Source organism: Mirounga leonina, unplaced genomic scaffold, assembly GCF_011800145.1.
Source record: "Mirounga leonina isolate KUSES-001 unplaced genomic scaffold, KU_Mleo_1.0 Mir_99, whole genome shotgun sequence".
Taxonomy (NCBI): Eukaryota; Metazoa; Chordata; class Mammalia; order Carnivora; family Phocidae; genus Mirounga; species Mirounga leonina.
In genome coordinates this window covers 6,473,797-6,489,734 of record NW_023270971.1, presented here as the reverse complement: position 1 = coordinate 6,489,734, position 15,938 = coordinate 6,473,797, and the positions used below count along the sequence as shown (strand labels likewise).

The 15,938-nt window shown below is 36.3% G+C and overlaps 1 pseudogene; it reads right to left on the bottom strand.

Moving 5' to 3' along the window:
• Positions 1 to 4,312: 4,312 nt before the first annotated feature.
• On the bottom strand, positions 4,313 to 7,131 carry LOC118006774 (annotated as a pseudogene).
• Between the last annotated feature and the right edge of the window lie 8,807 nt (positions 7,132 to 15,938).

Below are 15,938 nucleotides of genomic sequence, written 5' to 3'. Positions count from 1 at the left end.
TATTACATTGATTTTCATATGTTGAACCATCCTTGCATTCCAGGAATAAATCCCACTTGTTCATGGTGCATAATCCTTTTAATGTGTGTTGAATTCTGTTTGCTGTTATTTTATTGAAAATTTTTATATTCATACTCATCAGGAATATTGGTCTGTAGTTTTTTTCTCTGTGGTATCTTAGTCTGGCTCTGATAGCAGAAAAACGCTCCGAGAATTAGTTTGGAAGTATACCTTCCTCTTCAGTTTTTTTAGAAGATTTTGCAGAAGAGTGTGTTTATTTTCCTTTAAATATTTGGTAGAGTTCATTAGTGAGGCATCAGGTCCTGATTTTATTTGATGGGAGTTATTTTATTTGTTTTAGTTTTATTTGTATGTGTCAAAATACATTTTATTTCCAAAATAGTTTTTGCAACTATTTTCATGCAGAAACTGGGTCTGCTCAGTACTATCAGTAGAATCAATATAGCATGGTAGCTGTTCAGTTTTAGGTATACAAAGAATACATAATCTAAATAGAAAATGCTGAAATACTAGAAACATGCATTTAATTATTCAATTATTTGTATATGTTACATCCACATAAGACCCGGAAATACTCTATATTCAGATGAACTATTCATACAGTTTAAGTATAATAAAAAGTAAACTCCCCACAACTATCTTTGTATCTTTAAAAACCAAGACTCTGAGCTGGTTTAATAGAATACCATATGTCTTCTTAAAACTAACTGAGAAAGGGGGCACTTAAACTACTGACTTAATAATACTCCGGTTTCAAAATAATCTAAAATGGGCAATAGAACACAATGACCTGTTAAAGGGGCACACAGAAACAAACTCAGGCTTATATGGTCAATTAACCTTTGATAAAGGAGCCAGGAATATACAATAGGGAAAAGACAGTCTTCAATAAATGGTGTTGGGAAACCTGGGCAACAATATGCAGAAGAATGAAACAGGACCCCTCTCTTAAACTATACACAAAAATACACTCTAAGTGGGTTAAAGACTTAAATATGAGACCTTAAACCATAAAACTTCTCAAAGAAAACATAGGCAATAGTCTCTTGGACATCAGCCTTAGCAACATTTTCCTAGATCTATCTCCTCAGGTAAAGGAAATAATAAAAATAAACTATGAGGACTACAGCAAAATAAAACATTTGCACAGGAAAGGAAACCCATCAGCAAAGCAAAAAGGAAACACACTACATAGAAGAGGATACTTGCAAACAATATATCTGATAAGGGGTTAATATCCAAAATATATAAAGAACTTCTACAACTTAACACCAAAAATAATAATACATGATTAAAATGGGCAGAGGACCTGAATAGACATTTTTCCAAATAAGACATCCAGATGGCCAACAGACACATGAAAAGATGTTCACCATCACTAATCATCAGGGAAATGCAAATCAAAACCACAATGAGAGATCACCTCACACCAGTCAGAATGGCTAGTGTTAAAAAGACAGTAAATAAAAGATAAATTATAAGTGTTGATGAGGATGTGGAGAAAAGGGAACCCTCAGGCACTGTTGGTGAGAATGTAAATTGATACAATCACTGTGGAAAACCGTATGGAGGTTCCTCAAAAAATTAGCAATACCATGTGATGTCATAATTCTATTACGGGGTACTCAAAGAAAAACACTAACTCAAAAAGATACATGCACCCTTATCTTTATTGCAGCATTATTTATAATAATCAAGCTATGGAAGCAACCTAAGTGTCTATTGATAAATGAATTGATAAAGATGTTACAAATATATTTATATATGGAATGGAATATTATTCAGCCATAAAAACGTGAGATCTTGCCATTTGTTACAGTATGGATGGACCTAGAGAATATTATGCTAAGTGAAATAAGTCAGAGAATGACAAATACCATATGATTTCACCTATATGTGGAATCTAAAAAACAGATTAAGCAAAATAGAAGCAGAATCATAAATACAGAGAACAAACTGGTGGTTGCCAGAGTGAGGGGGTTAGGAGGAAGGGTGAAATAGATGAAGGAGATTAAGAGGTACAAATTTCCAGTTATAAAGTAAGTCACAAGGATGAAAAGTACAGCATAAGGGATATAGTCAGTAATATTGTAATAACATGGTGACATATGGTTAACTACACTTACTGTGGTGAGCACAGTATAATATATAGAATTGTCAAATCACTATGTTGTACCCCTGAAACTAATGTAACGTATATCTACTATACTTCAATAAAAAAATTCTTAAAAAAATAAAATGAAGGGTGCTTGGGTGGCTCAGTAAGCTAAGCATCCAACTCTTGATTTTGGCTTAGGCTGTGATCTCAGGGTCATGGGATCAAGCCCCGCATTGGGCTCCATGCTCAGCATGGAGTCTGCTTGGGATTCTTTCTCTCCCTCTCCCCCTTCCCCCACTCACGCTCGCTCTCTCTCTAAATGAATAAATAAAATCTTTAAAATAAAATGAAGGAACACACACACATTTAATATGTACAATCAGTAATACAGTTGGCCACTATAAACTTTACAGTGTATGGTTTATTCAAATGGCTAAACTGTTTAGTGGTTAAGGAGACAGTTATTTGTTAGATATTTTTTTCCCATGGCTTAATGAGAATAGAAAAGCTATTTTTCCAAATAAAAAACTATCTTCATTATGAACTTGGTTTTCCTCTTAAAAATTTTTTATTTATTTATTCATTTATTTATTTATTTATTTATTTAGAGTGCAAGTGGGGGAGGGGCAGAGGGAGAGAGAAAGCATCTCAAGCAGTCTCCTTGCTGAGCATGTAGCCCAGTGCGGGGCTCCATCCCACAACCCTGAGATCATGACCTGAGCCGAAATCGAGAGGGACACTTAACCAACTGAACCATACAAGTAACCCAGGTTTTGCTCTTTTTTTAAAAAGAAAAGGCCACTGAAATGTATAAAGTAGTCGGAAGATGTTGGCAGTATCAAAATTAATGTCTCTTTACATGGCAATGACATGCATTTAACAATAACAGGTTAAGTCTGCAAATGCTGTCATAGCATTACTTTGGCTAGCACAGGGTTTTACACAGTAGTCAGATAAATTTAGGTATGTGATGTGTAAAGAGTTACCTTATGCAACCTTAATCGGGGTTGAACACTAAGAAATAAAAAATGAAAAGAAAAGTAAAAGCACTTTAAAGTAGAAAAATGAGGGCACCTGGGTGGCTCAGTCAGTTAAGTGTCTGCCTTCAGCTCAGGGTCCTGGGATGGAGCCCTGCATCAGGCTCCCTGCTCAGCAGGGGAGTCTGCTTCTCCCTCTTCCTTGGCCCTTCCTACCCCACTCATGCTCTCTCTCTCTCTCTCTCTCACTCTCAAATAAATAAATAAAATCTTTTAAAAAAATAAAGTAGAAAAATATTGTAAGGATAGGGCTCCACCTGTTGTATGCCTTTTAAAGCCTTTATTCATGTTAGCATATTTTGTTTTTTACACAATTATGGAGTAGCCTACTTTGCATTAACAGATATGTGAAATAAGAAAATAGTCAAGCATGACATGTGGTAGTCTAAAGATCAAAACAAGACACTTGTCTATATATACAGCATCACTCAGGACCTACTAAAATGTGAAGATTACAGCATCTAATATCTTATACTACAATAATAAAAAACAAACTGACCAATGAAGGCAGAAAATAGGGCTTAAAGGAGTCTAATCTCAATTGACTTTAAAGCTTTACACAGGAAATAAATGCATATTGCATAGTGAAAGCAAATATTCCACCAAGAAATTTAGGTGAGAGACAACACAACATTAGCCTAATTAATACATAACAATGATCTCAGAAGAGCATGTGTCATTTTCTATAAATGAAAAAGCTGAAAACATGGAAGAGTCTGGCACATGGAGAGTTAGAAAGGAAAAAATACAAAACCAAACATATAAAGTAAAAAAAAAAAATATTGAAAAACTCAAAACTGTGGCTCATCAAAAATGTTGAATACTTGTCCTCTGTGAGAGCTCAAAGTTTTTATTGACATGAAAGTGTTTATGTAAAATTAAGCCTTATTGGTTAAATATCTGAGGAAGATCTGGCCTTGAGCACTTTCTTTATATCCTAGACTTGTAAACCAAGTTTTCTCAGTCATTAAAACAAACCTCTCAGCAGCTGCATTAATATGGAACAATGGTCTCAATACAAGAAAATAAAAAAATGAAACAACCTAGGTAAGTGGGCATTTGGCAGGATATCTGAAAATGATAGTCTCCAAGGATTCTTCCCCGGTTTCAAGTGACTCGATTATGGGCTGCTGGGTTGCTAATATGTGTGGTTCCATTACTTGCTGCTTCTCTTTTTAATTTGGAAAGTGTGCTCAGTACTGACCAATGCCCTATTTTCATCCTTTAACTTTTATTTGTCTGCTTTTAGGTCTGGTAGCATTTGAGCTCTACTTCTACTTCAGGTCTTCATTCTTTCTAAAGCTCTTTGTTCCTTCTTTTCCATTTCTAATAGTGACCTCACAGCAAATCTTTCTTAACTCTGGGTGGCCTTTTCCAACTACGATTTAAAATCTGTCAGTTCCATATTTGCCTCATGTAGCTATTTTAAGCTTTTTCTTTTCAGCTAGAATTTGTTCGTAAGGGTTCTTATAGTCTGGAATCAATCCTTTTTTAGCCTGCTACTGTAAGGTTTTCTTTCTTTTAAGAAACTATGCTCCAGAGCATTCCAGGAGGCATCATACTGATCACCTAGCTGATGCGGGATGGGCTTCTTATCTAGAAATGGAATCTCAGTTTTATTCTTATTTGGATCCCTCTTCTCTATGATTGTTCCTCTTGTTCATTTTCATTGCTGTCTTATTTCCGATATGAAACTTCCATAGATCTTATTTCTCCTTTTTGCCATCATTCTGTGATTGATTTAGGTTATGGTTTATCTTCTTTTTCCTTTTTTTCTTTCTCCCTCTCTTTCAATTTTCCTTTGTTAACTCTGGAGTAAACAGAAATTACACCTACAGGACTATTTGGCCTGTTTAGTTGACTTGAAGCATAGAGTGAACTGTTCATGGTAGACCATGAAGAGGACAGGATGGTTGAACTTGAAGTTGATTCTAGTCTGTAACGCATAAAGCTCATATGTTCTGAAGTACTTTTGTTTATATTCATCTTCTCTAGACCTTTCTGATTCCTTTTCTTCTTGATTCTCTTTATCCTGTTTTTCTTCATTCTTATTCTCTGGTTCTGGTAGAACAACTTCTTACTGTTTTTCAGCCTCTTCAGTGTCACCCCCTGCATTGATCTTCTAGACTGTTCTAATTTTCTAGATCTTCCTTTTCTTTGGGATTCAAATTCTTCATCTCTAGGAGGAGTGAGATATGATGTGCATCTCTCTTTGACCTCTGATGTGGAGGAGACAGTGCCAGCAGCAGATGTAGTCAGGATTATCTGTTTGGAGGTTTTTGATTACTAATTCAATCTCCTTACTAGTTTTAGGTTAATTCAGATTTTCTACTTCTTTATCATTCAGCAATGGTAAGTTTTGGGTTTGTAAGGATTTGTCCATTTCATTTAGATTATCCAGTTTGTTGGTGTACAATTGTTCATAGCACACTCATAATCTTTTTTATTTCTGTAAGATCAATTTTTTTATCTTTTTATCTTTTTTATTTCTGATTTTCTATGAATCTTTTCTCTTTTTTCCTAAGTCAGTCTAGCTGAAAGTTTGTTAATTTTGTTAAAGTTTTTGAAGAACAATTTCTTGGTTTCATTGGTTTTTATTATCTATGTTTTTTCTATCTGCTCCAATCTTTATTATTTTCTTTCTTCTGGTAGCCTTGAGCAGGCACTCATAACTATCATTATGTAATTTTATCACTGTAGAATTGCAGTGTATTATGATTCTGTGTTCTTAAATAACTGATTAGATCAGACTTCTCTAAGACTAGCAGGTTTCCATATGTAACAAAAACTCCCCCCAAGTGCTACGACTTATCACCTTGCTTTATTTCACTTTTTTAATGGCACTTTTTTCATGTTATAATTTATTTTGTTTATTTACTCTCAGTCCACTTTGGTAGCATTTAAGCACAATTGGGGCAGAAATATTTAACTGCATTATTATAATGATATGGCTCAAGTTCTAGAAGAATGCATAGTACATAATGTTCACTAAATATTAGTTGAAGGACCAAATGATAGGGTGAATGAACAGTTTTACTGACTTAATCTGTGTGGAATAATATTCCAAAATTTCATAGATTAGGAAGTTTATATGGTGTGGGTAAGCTGGGATTAAGAAAGACCAGAAGAGAAAGGTATTTTTGTTTTGGGAAGATAATCTAAATCTTATTTGCTATGGCAGTTGGAGAGAGTAGTGATAAGTTTATATACTAGTAAGAAGAGTGTTCTCAAAAGCCTTGAGGTGAAAGCTGGGGAAGAACAGACTGAAGTGGAATGGATTAGGGGAAGAGGTGTTTATATTGTCAAAAAAAGGAGCAGATACATGTAGGGCATTTTAAGCATGGTGAAGTTTTTTTTTTTTAAGCAAATTTATTGAGATATAATAGACACAATAAACTGCACATATTTAAAGTATATAATTTGGTAACTTTTGGCTTATGTATATATCAGTGAAACTATCACCGTAATCAAGAAAAGGAACATGTCCATCCCTAAAAGCTGCTTCTTACCCCTTGGTAGTTAGTCTTTCACCAGCTCTCCACCCTCTCCCCAGACAACCACTGATCTGCTTTCGGCCACTATATATATTCTTTTGCATGTCCTACAATTTGATATAATGGAATAATAACATGTAAATTCTTGTTTTTACTGGTTTCTTTCCACATACTGTTTTGAATTTAATCCAATTTGTTGTGTATCAAGAGGTCATTCATTTTTCTTGCTAATTAGTATCCCATTGTATGGATAGTTTATCCATTTGCCTATGATGGATATTTGAGTTACTTCCAGTTTTTGTTACAAATAAAGCTGCTATGAGCATTCCTGAATAACTATGCACACATGTCTTGGATATTGTGTGTTGTATGCACACATGCCTAATACTTATTCTCTTGGATAAATATTAGGCATGAAATGGCTGGATCATATAGGTTTATGTTTAAAGGAAATTACCCATTTTCCAAAGTTATACGCCATTTTGCATTTCTACCAGCTCTGTGTAAAAGTTCATTTCTCTACATCCTTGCCAACATTTGGTAATACTAGTTTTTAAATTTTGGCCATTTTAGTAGGTGTGTAAGTGGTATCTCACTGTGGTATTAATTAGCAATTTCCCTGATGACTACTGATGTTGGGCATCTTTCTATGTTCTTTTTTGCCATTAGTATATCTTTAGTAAAGTGTCTGTTCAAATCTTTTGCTCAGTATTTAAGATTTGGTTGTTAGAACTCTTTATACATTCTAGCTACTGGTTATTTATCAGATACATGATGTGAAAATATTTTCCCCTAGTCTGTGGCTTGTCTTTCCATTCTTTTCATGGTGTCTTTTGAAGACCAGACTTTCAACTTATCATTTATTCTTTTGTGGTTCATGCTTTTATTGTCCTTACCTAAGAAATCTTTGCCTAATCCTAAATCCCAAAGGTTTTCTCCTACATTTTCTTCTAGGAGTTTTATAATTTTAGATTTTATATTTAGGGTTATGGTCCATTTTGAGTTAACTTTTTGTATATGGTATGAATAATGGATTAAGGCTTCGTTTTAAAATATAGATATCCAGTTATTTGTTGAAAACACTATTTTTCCCCTCACTGAAATACCTTTGTTGAAAATTTGTCATTATATCAGTTGGATCTATTTCTGATCCATTTTGTTGCATTTATCCATTTTTCTATCTTTACACTAGCACCACACTGTCTTGATTATTGTGGCTGTGTATATAATAAATCTTGAGGTCAGGTAGTATTAGACCTAAAACAGTTTTTTTTTTTGCAAAGGTTTTTGGCTATTCTTAGACCTTTTCATTTCCATATGAATTTTAAGAATCATCTTGTAAATTTCCTCTCAAAAGCTTGCTGCAATTTAAATTGATTGCACTGAATCTATAAATCAATTTGAGGTTTACAATAATGAGGTTTCTGACACATGAACAGGACATAGTCCTTTATTTAAGTCTTCTTTCATTTCTATTTGCAATGTTTAGTAGTTTTCAATGTATAGATGTTTCACAATTTTTGTCAGACCTACCCCCAAGCCTTTCACATTTAAAAGAAATTCTGTAGATGTTTTAAATTTTAGTCTGATAATTTGTTGATAGGTATATGGAAATACAACTGTTATTGATCTAGTATACTACAACCTTTCTAAACTTACTGATTAGTTCTAATAGTAGCCGTTTTGTTACAGGTGGTAGTAGAATACATCAGATTTTCTATATAGAAGACCATGTATCTATAAATAAAGATTGTTTTATATTTTCCTTTCCACACTGGGCATCTTTTATTTCTTTTTGCTTTATTGCACTGATTAGAACTTCCAGTACAGAAGTTGTGGGATGATTCCTTCAACTTTATTCTTTATTGTTAAGATTTTTTAGTATTCTATGGCTTGTTCTTTTCCATTCAAATTTTAGAATAACCTTGTCTAAGTTTACAAACAACAACAACTTGCTGTGATTTTAATAGAAATTACATTAAACCTATAGATCAGTTTGGAGGAGAAATAACTTCTTTACAGTTTATGAATCTTAAACTCAATGGATATGATGTATCTCTCCATTTATTTGATTTCTTTCAACAACATTTTGTAATTTTCTTCCTAAAGATCCTTTAAGTGTAAGCCCAAGTATTTTGATCTCTTTGTACCAATTGAAATGATATTATGTTTTTATTTCCATATGCTTATTGTTAGCCTATAGAAATGTGATTGATTTTTATGTACTGATGTTCTTGTATCCTGTGACTTTGCTGAACTCATTTTTAAAAAAGACTTTTATTTATTTATTTGAGACATAGAGATAGCAAGAGCAGGAGTGGGGAGGGCAGACAGAGAGGGAGAAGCAGAATCCCCACCGAGCAGGGAGACTGATAAGGGGCTCGATCCCAGGACCTTGAGATCATGACCTGAGCTGAAGGCAGACACTTAACCGACTGAGCCACTCAGGTGCCCCTGCTGAACTTACTTATTAAGTTTTAGGCTTAATTTTGGTAAATTCCTTTGGATTTTCTATAAAGGACTGACATCATTCATGTCAGTTTTCTTTCTTTCCTTTCTGATCTCTACAGTTTGAATTTTGTCTTCTTGTGTTATTTTAATGGGTAGAATTTCCAATACTATGTTGAGTTAGAGTAGTGAGAGCAAACACTATTGCCTTGTTCCTGATCTAAGGAGGGAAATGTATAATATTTCACCATTAAATATTTGTTTGCTATGGGTTTTTTGTTCTTTTTTGTATATGCTCTTTATCAAGTTGAAGAAATTCCCTCTATTACTAGTTTGCTGAGTGTTTATCATGAATGGTGTTGGATTTTTGTCAAATGATTTTTCTGTGTTGGTGATATAATCACATACTTTTTCTTTGTATCTTGTTGATAGATGGGTTACATCGATTGGTTAATTTCCAAATTTGAGCCAGCTTTGCATACCTGGAATACATTCCACTTTGTCATAGTGTATAATTCTTTTAATAGATTGTTGGATTTGGTTTGCTAATATTTTGTTAAGGATTTTTGTGTCTAAGTTCATGAGGCACATTGGTCTATAGTTTTCTCTCTTGGTATGGTTTTGGTAATAATTTCCTGATAAAATGATTTGGCATGTATTCCCTCCTCTGTTTTCTGGAAGAGATTAATAAAATCGATGTTATTTCTTTAAATTTAGATGAATTCTCCAATGAAACTGTCTTTTCTTTTTGCAAGATCTTTAATTAAGAGTAGATTTTAATTTGGACTATGCAGATTATCTATTTCATCTTGGTTGAGTTTTGGTGTTTGAGAAAATGGCCCATTTCATCTACCTTCTCAGAGTTATGAGGCTAAAGTTGTTCATAATATTTTAGTACTATCCTTTTAATAACTGCAAGATTTATAATAACTTGTTAACATCCAGGTCTGCAATTTCCAATATCTTTTTCAAATCTGATTTCTTTTCTTTTTCTTTGATTTTTCTTCTTCTTATGAGTATCATTTTCCAGTTTCTATACATGTCCAATAATTATTTTTTTAAGCTTTTATTTATTTATTTGTCAGAGAGAGAGATACAGAGAAAGCACAGGCAGGGGGAGCAGCAGGCAGAGGGTAAAGCAGGCTCCCCACTGAGCAGGGAGCCCCATGTGGGACTCAATCCCTGGGATCATGACCTGAGCCGAAGGCAGACTCTTAACCAGCTGAGCCATCCAGGCGTCCCTACGTGTCTGATAATTATTGATTTGATGCAAGACATTGTGAATTTTACCTTGTTGGGTGCTACTTTTGTATTCCAATTTTTTGTAAACCTTTCCTCTGCAGTTCAGTTGTTACTTGGAAATAGTTTGATCCTTTTAAGTATGATTTGTTAGGTGGCACTAGAGCAAGATTTTAGTGTAGAGCTAACTACTTTCAGTATTGAGGCAGAACCTTTTGACTACTCTTCCCAATGCCCCATGAATAGCAAAGTTTCCCAGTCTGGCTGGTAGAAACAGGTATTGATCTTGGCTTTTTGTGAGATCCAGTTACTGTTTCCTCCTTCATTTCATGTGTTTATTTTCCCAAACTTTGATAGCTTCCTTATATACATACACTGAGCAATATTCTGATGAGTACTTGAAGTAGATCCTCTGCAAGACTCTGGAGTTCTCTTTTTGGTACAGCTTTCTCCTCTTTGGTCCTCTGCTCTGTGATCCTAGCTTCCTTGGTTCTTTCTCCTCACTCTGGGAGTCTGCTGGACTTTGCCTGTGCTCCCTTTCCCTGTGTTGTATCCTGGAAATGTTCTCAAGGCAGCAAACTGAGCAATCAAAAGGAGTTACCTCATTTGTTTCCCATCTTTAAGGATCACTGTCCTTAAAGGCCTGATGTCCAATGTCTTGAAAACCATTGTTTAATGCATTTGTCTGGGTTTTCCATTGTTTCAGGCAAAAGTGTAATCCAATCCTTGTTATTTCACTTTGGCCAGAAGTAGAAATATGGGATTGTTTTATAAAATTTAATTTTGTTTCATAATGTTATAAGTATTTTGAGGTTCTAAAGTCAAATTAACAGAACATGTACATTCAAAGAAGATTATGTACTATCTCTGTCCTCTCTATCTTATTTTCTTCTTCCCTGTGGTAGCAAGGGTCTACAATGGGCAATGATTCCCACCTCCTGGTATTCATGGCCTTTGTAATACCCTCCATATGAGTAAGTAGCATTGAACCAATAGAATATGGCAACATAGAGTGAGTGTTACTTCTGTGATTAGGTTATAAAAGACTGTGACTTCCATCTTGCTTACAGATTCTTTCTCCTGCCTCAATAAATATATAAGTCACAAGTTGGAGAGTCCTGCATGGCAAGGTACTATGGGTAGCTTCCATTCAACCGCCAGCAAGGATGTGAATACCCTTCATTTAACAATCCTTGAGACAGTGATTTCTGCCAACAGTCATGTAATTGAGCTTGGAAGTGGATCTTTCCTCATTTAAACCTTCAGATGAGACCCCAGCCTAGGCCAATACCTTGATTATAGATTTGTGGGAGACCATGAAGCAGAGGACCCAGATAATCCATGTCCAGATTCCTGACACAAAGAGACAATAAATGTGTGTTGTTTTAAGTCACTTAGTTTTGGGATAGGTTGCTACATTTAAGTAGATAACTAACAGCACTCTTTATAGGTAATATTTTGATGGTTTATTCTTCCATTATTTGCTTTTTATTTTTCAGATACACACACATGCATACAGTTGGTCTTCATTATTCACAGATTCCATATCTGCAAATTCACTTAATTGCTAAAATTGACATAACCCCCTGATCAATGTGGTGCTTTTGCAGTCATAAGACATGCACAGAACAGTGAAACATTTGAGTTGCCTCATGCACACATTTCCATGTGAGGTTGAACTGAGGGGATGCTCTTCCTCTTGTTACAGCTTTCAAGAGGATGGAGACAGCAGGGGCAGTATAGTATAAGAAACTCCAGCTCTGGGGCCACTCTGTTATAGTTTGAATCTAACTCTGGCACCTGTTAGTGTAGTGACCTCAGGTAAGTCACTTAATGCTTCTGAACTTCATTTTCTCTTTTGTAAAATAAAGAAAGTAGAATCTCCTAGGATAAGTTGATTTTAAGATTGTTATAAAAGTTGTACAAGTTGTAAAATTCACGAAGTTGCAATATAAGATTATAATACCTGTAATACATATGTATTGTGTGTATGTGTCTTATGTATCTGTATATGTATAAGTATATATATTTATATATTTCCCCTAAGAGCAATGTTTCAGCATTCACTAATTCTGTTTGCAGCAACCTTATATAGAACATAACTATAATGAATAATGGGACTTGACTGTATATATATTCATTCATTTTCATATTTTATAAAACTAAGTAGTAAAAAACCATCTTCATTTTTCCCCATAACATTATATCCTGAATCTCACTCCATATAGTTACATAGAGATTTTTCTGTCTCTCTTACTGATGAACAGTACTGTTTTATGTGTATATGATAATTTATACAACCAGACCTCTGTTAATAGATGTTTATCTTTTTTTTTTAAAGATTTTATTTATTTATTTGACAGAGAGAGAAACACAGTGAGAGAAGGAACACAAGCAGGGGGAGTGGGAGAGGGAGAAAGCAGGCTTCCCGCCGAGCAGGGAGCCCGATGCGGAGTTCGATCCCAGGACCCTGGGAACACGACCTGAGCTGAAGGCAGATGCTTAACGACTGAGCCACCCAGGCATCCAGATGTTTGTCTTTTTTTTTTTAATATTTTTTATTTATTTATTCATTCGAGACACAGAGATACAGAGAGAGAGAGAGCATGAGCAGGGGGAGAGGCAGAGGGAGGGGGAGAAGCAGGCTCCCCGCAGAGCAGGGAACCCAATGCAGGACTCAATCCCAGGACCCTGGGATCATGACCTGAGCCGAAGGCAGACGCTTAACCATCTGAGCCACCCAGGTGCCCAGATGTTTGTCTTTTGATATCAAAAAAATAATACTAAATTGTAATGAATAATCTTTCTTTTGACTATTTTTTTGGTCCTTTTTTTTTTTGCCAATGCATCTTTGAAATATATTCTTGGAAGTGGAGTTTCTGAATCAAAGGGTGAAAGTTAATGACAATAACTTTTGACCGTCCTCCCCTTAAGAGGTGGGGCTCAATTCCCATTTGATTTTCAGTGGGCAGGCCTTCCTGAATCATTTTTAGCAAACAAAACACAGAAGAAGTAATGAGATATTACTTCTAATTTAGGTTATAAAAAGACTGTGGCTTCTATCTTATGTGCCCTTGCATGTGCGCTCTCTCTCTCTCCTTTGACTCACTTGGGCTTGGTAGAAGCCAGCTATCACATTATCAGGCAGGCTTGAAGAGAGGGAAGACCACTACCATGTCAAGATAATCAAGTAGCCTGTAGAAAGGTCCACATAGTAAGGAATAGAGCTTGGAAAATGATATTCTGAGATGTATAATCAGCCATTTGATTGAATCTGAAAGCATATCCTTCTCCATTTGAGTCTTGAAATAACTGCAGCCCTGACCAACAGCTTGACTGCAAATCCATGAGACTAAATCTGAACCATCCAGCTAAGCCATTCCCAGATTGACTCACAGAAATATTTGACAATAAACATTTGTAGTTTCAAAGTGCTAAGTTTCAGGTAATTGATTACACAGCAAAAGATAACTAATACATGTATTTTTGCTAGCTATTGCTAAACCACCTATACAGGGGCTGTATCATTTTTCTGTCCTACCAATAATACATGAGAATTCCTGATTCCCATTGTCCTTATCAACACCATGTATTTCCAAAATTAGAATATTTTTTTAAACAAGCAAATAAATGAGACAGAACCTTACTGCAGCTTTAATTTGTATTTATTTCATTATGAAGGAAGTCTTCTTCAGTTTCTTGTTTACTGAGACACATTAGGGACAGCTTCTCATCACTCTTTGGATCAAGAGCTGCAGTTTTTACAATTCCTACAAGGCTCTCCATGGTTTCAGCCCCTTCCCATATCTACAACTTACACTGGCATCACTCCTTGAGGATTCTGAATTAATCATCACTGTACCCTTTGTGCAGTGTGCACTGTACCCTTTGTACCCTCAGTCTTAAGCCTGAGGCATGCAATAAATATTGATGTAACTGTGGGAGTTTAAATTGAAGGGAATGAGCACAACTGCCCACTTCTTACCCTCTTCTTTGTCTTGACCAAAAGTTAGGCCTCTCTCTTCCCTCAGGCACCTAAGCTTTGGCTCCTCCCCAAGTTTAAACAGAGACTAAAGCAAGTTGTATATGCAGAACATCCTCCCTTAACAGCTTTTTCTCAGAATGTGAGGACCCCAGAAACATTTTAAAGTGCCCTGTTTTTGCCACATACACACTCCTACCTCTTCAAAGTTCCCGCTAACCCATCTTAACCCTATGTTAAAGAAAGGGCGGGGGGGGGGGGGGGGGGGGGGGGGGGGGGGGGTCAGTTTGATTTTGAGATGCTTGCAGATTTCTGAGAGTGAAGTGTTCTCCCATCTTTCTTTTTTTTTTTTTTTTAAGATTTTATTTATTTATTTGAGAGAGAGCACAGAGGGAAAGAGGGAGAAGCGGACTCCCCACTCAGCAGGGAGCCCCATGCAGAACCCCGAGATCATGACCTGAGCCCAAGGCAGACGCTTAACCAACTGAGCCTCCCAGATGCCCCTGCAATCATCTTTCTGAATAAAATCTCTCCCTAAGTCCAGATTTGTTTTTACTTGACATGAGAAATATAAGTGCTCAATGTAAAATTGCTGCTCATTTAATTACATGAGCCAAAAATAATGTCTCCTTTGAAAACCATGATTCAAAATCGGATCTATTTAAGCACATAAAACATGTTAACACATATAACACACACATATATTCATTTATATCTTATAAATATATAAAAGCCTGGCGTATGACCTAATGGTTATGGTAAGTGGTTTGTAGGTTTTTTCACGTGATACTTTCCTGAAATCTAACCTCGCCGGCTTCCTCTCCATTTTTTTCTTGTTTTTCAGTCTCCCCTTTCTCTGTCTCAATCTCCCTCTCTCTCCGAGTCTCCCGCGTTGTGTCCTTTAGCGTCCCACTTCTGTCCCTCTGCGCCCCGTTTTCTGCCCTTCAGGCTCCCACCGCTGCCTACACAGGCCCCTACTTTCTCCGTCTCAACGTCATCGCTCTGGGCCTCAGTCTCCTCCCCGTCTCTCAGTTTTCCTTTCTTCTTCAGTCCGCCCCTGCAACTCCCTCCAACATTAGTAATTTCCCCTAGAGAATTCCTTATAATCGCTTTTAGTTTAAAGTTCATTTCTGCTGTGTATCCCTCTCCTCCACCCACCACCACTTTGGCCCCTCTTTCCCACAGCGGCAGCTCCACGGAGGGGACACTACCATTTCACGTTTCACCCCTCTCATCAAGTAGAATCTCCCGGTGCAGGGCTGTACCATTTACAAACATGTTTAAGTAGTGTCGTCAATGAGAGTATTTTAACATTCCAAATTCTTTCTCTTTCACCAAATGCAATCTTTTACTAGAGGTCGTATCACTCAAACTTCTTCCCCAATCCTCCTGTAAAAGCTCTCTGCAAAACCTCGTGCCTCACTGGTTTGTAAAGTCCTCCTTTCTGTCATCTTTCCCCCTCCCCTCGCCGCCGCGGTGGCACAGTCCAAACTCAGGAATAAATCGAATTCCTCCGCGTGTACGGATCTGGCCGGACTCTCAATATGGCGGCTCCCACAACGAGATACAGCGCCTGGGAGCCGCCATCTTGCCTCTTGAACAAAGCCGCCGAGGGTGCA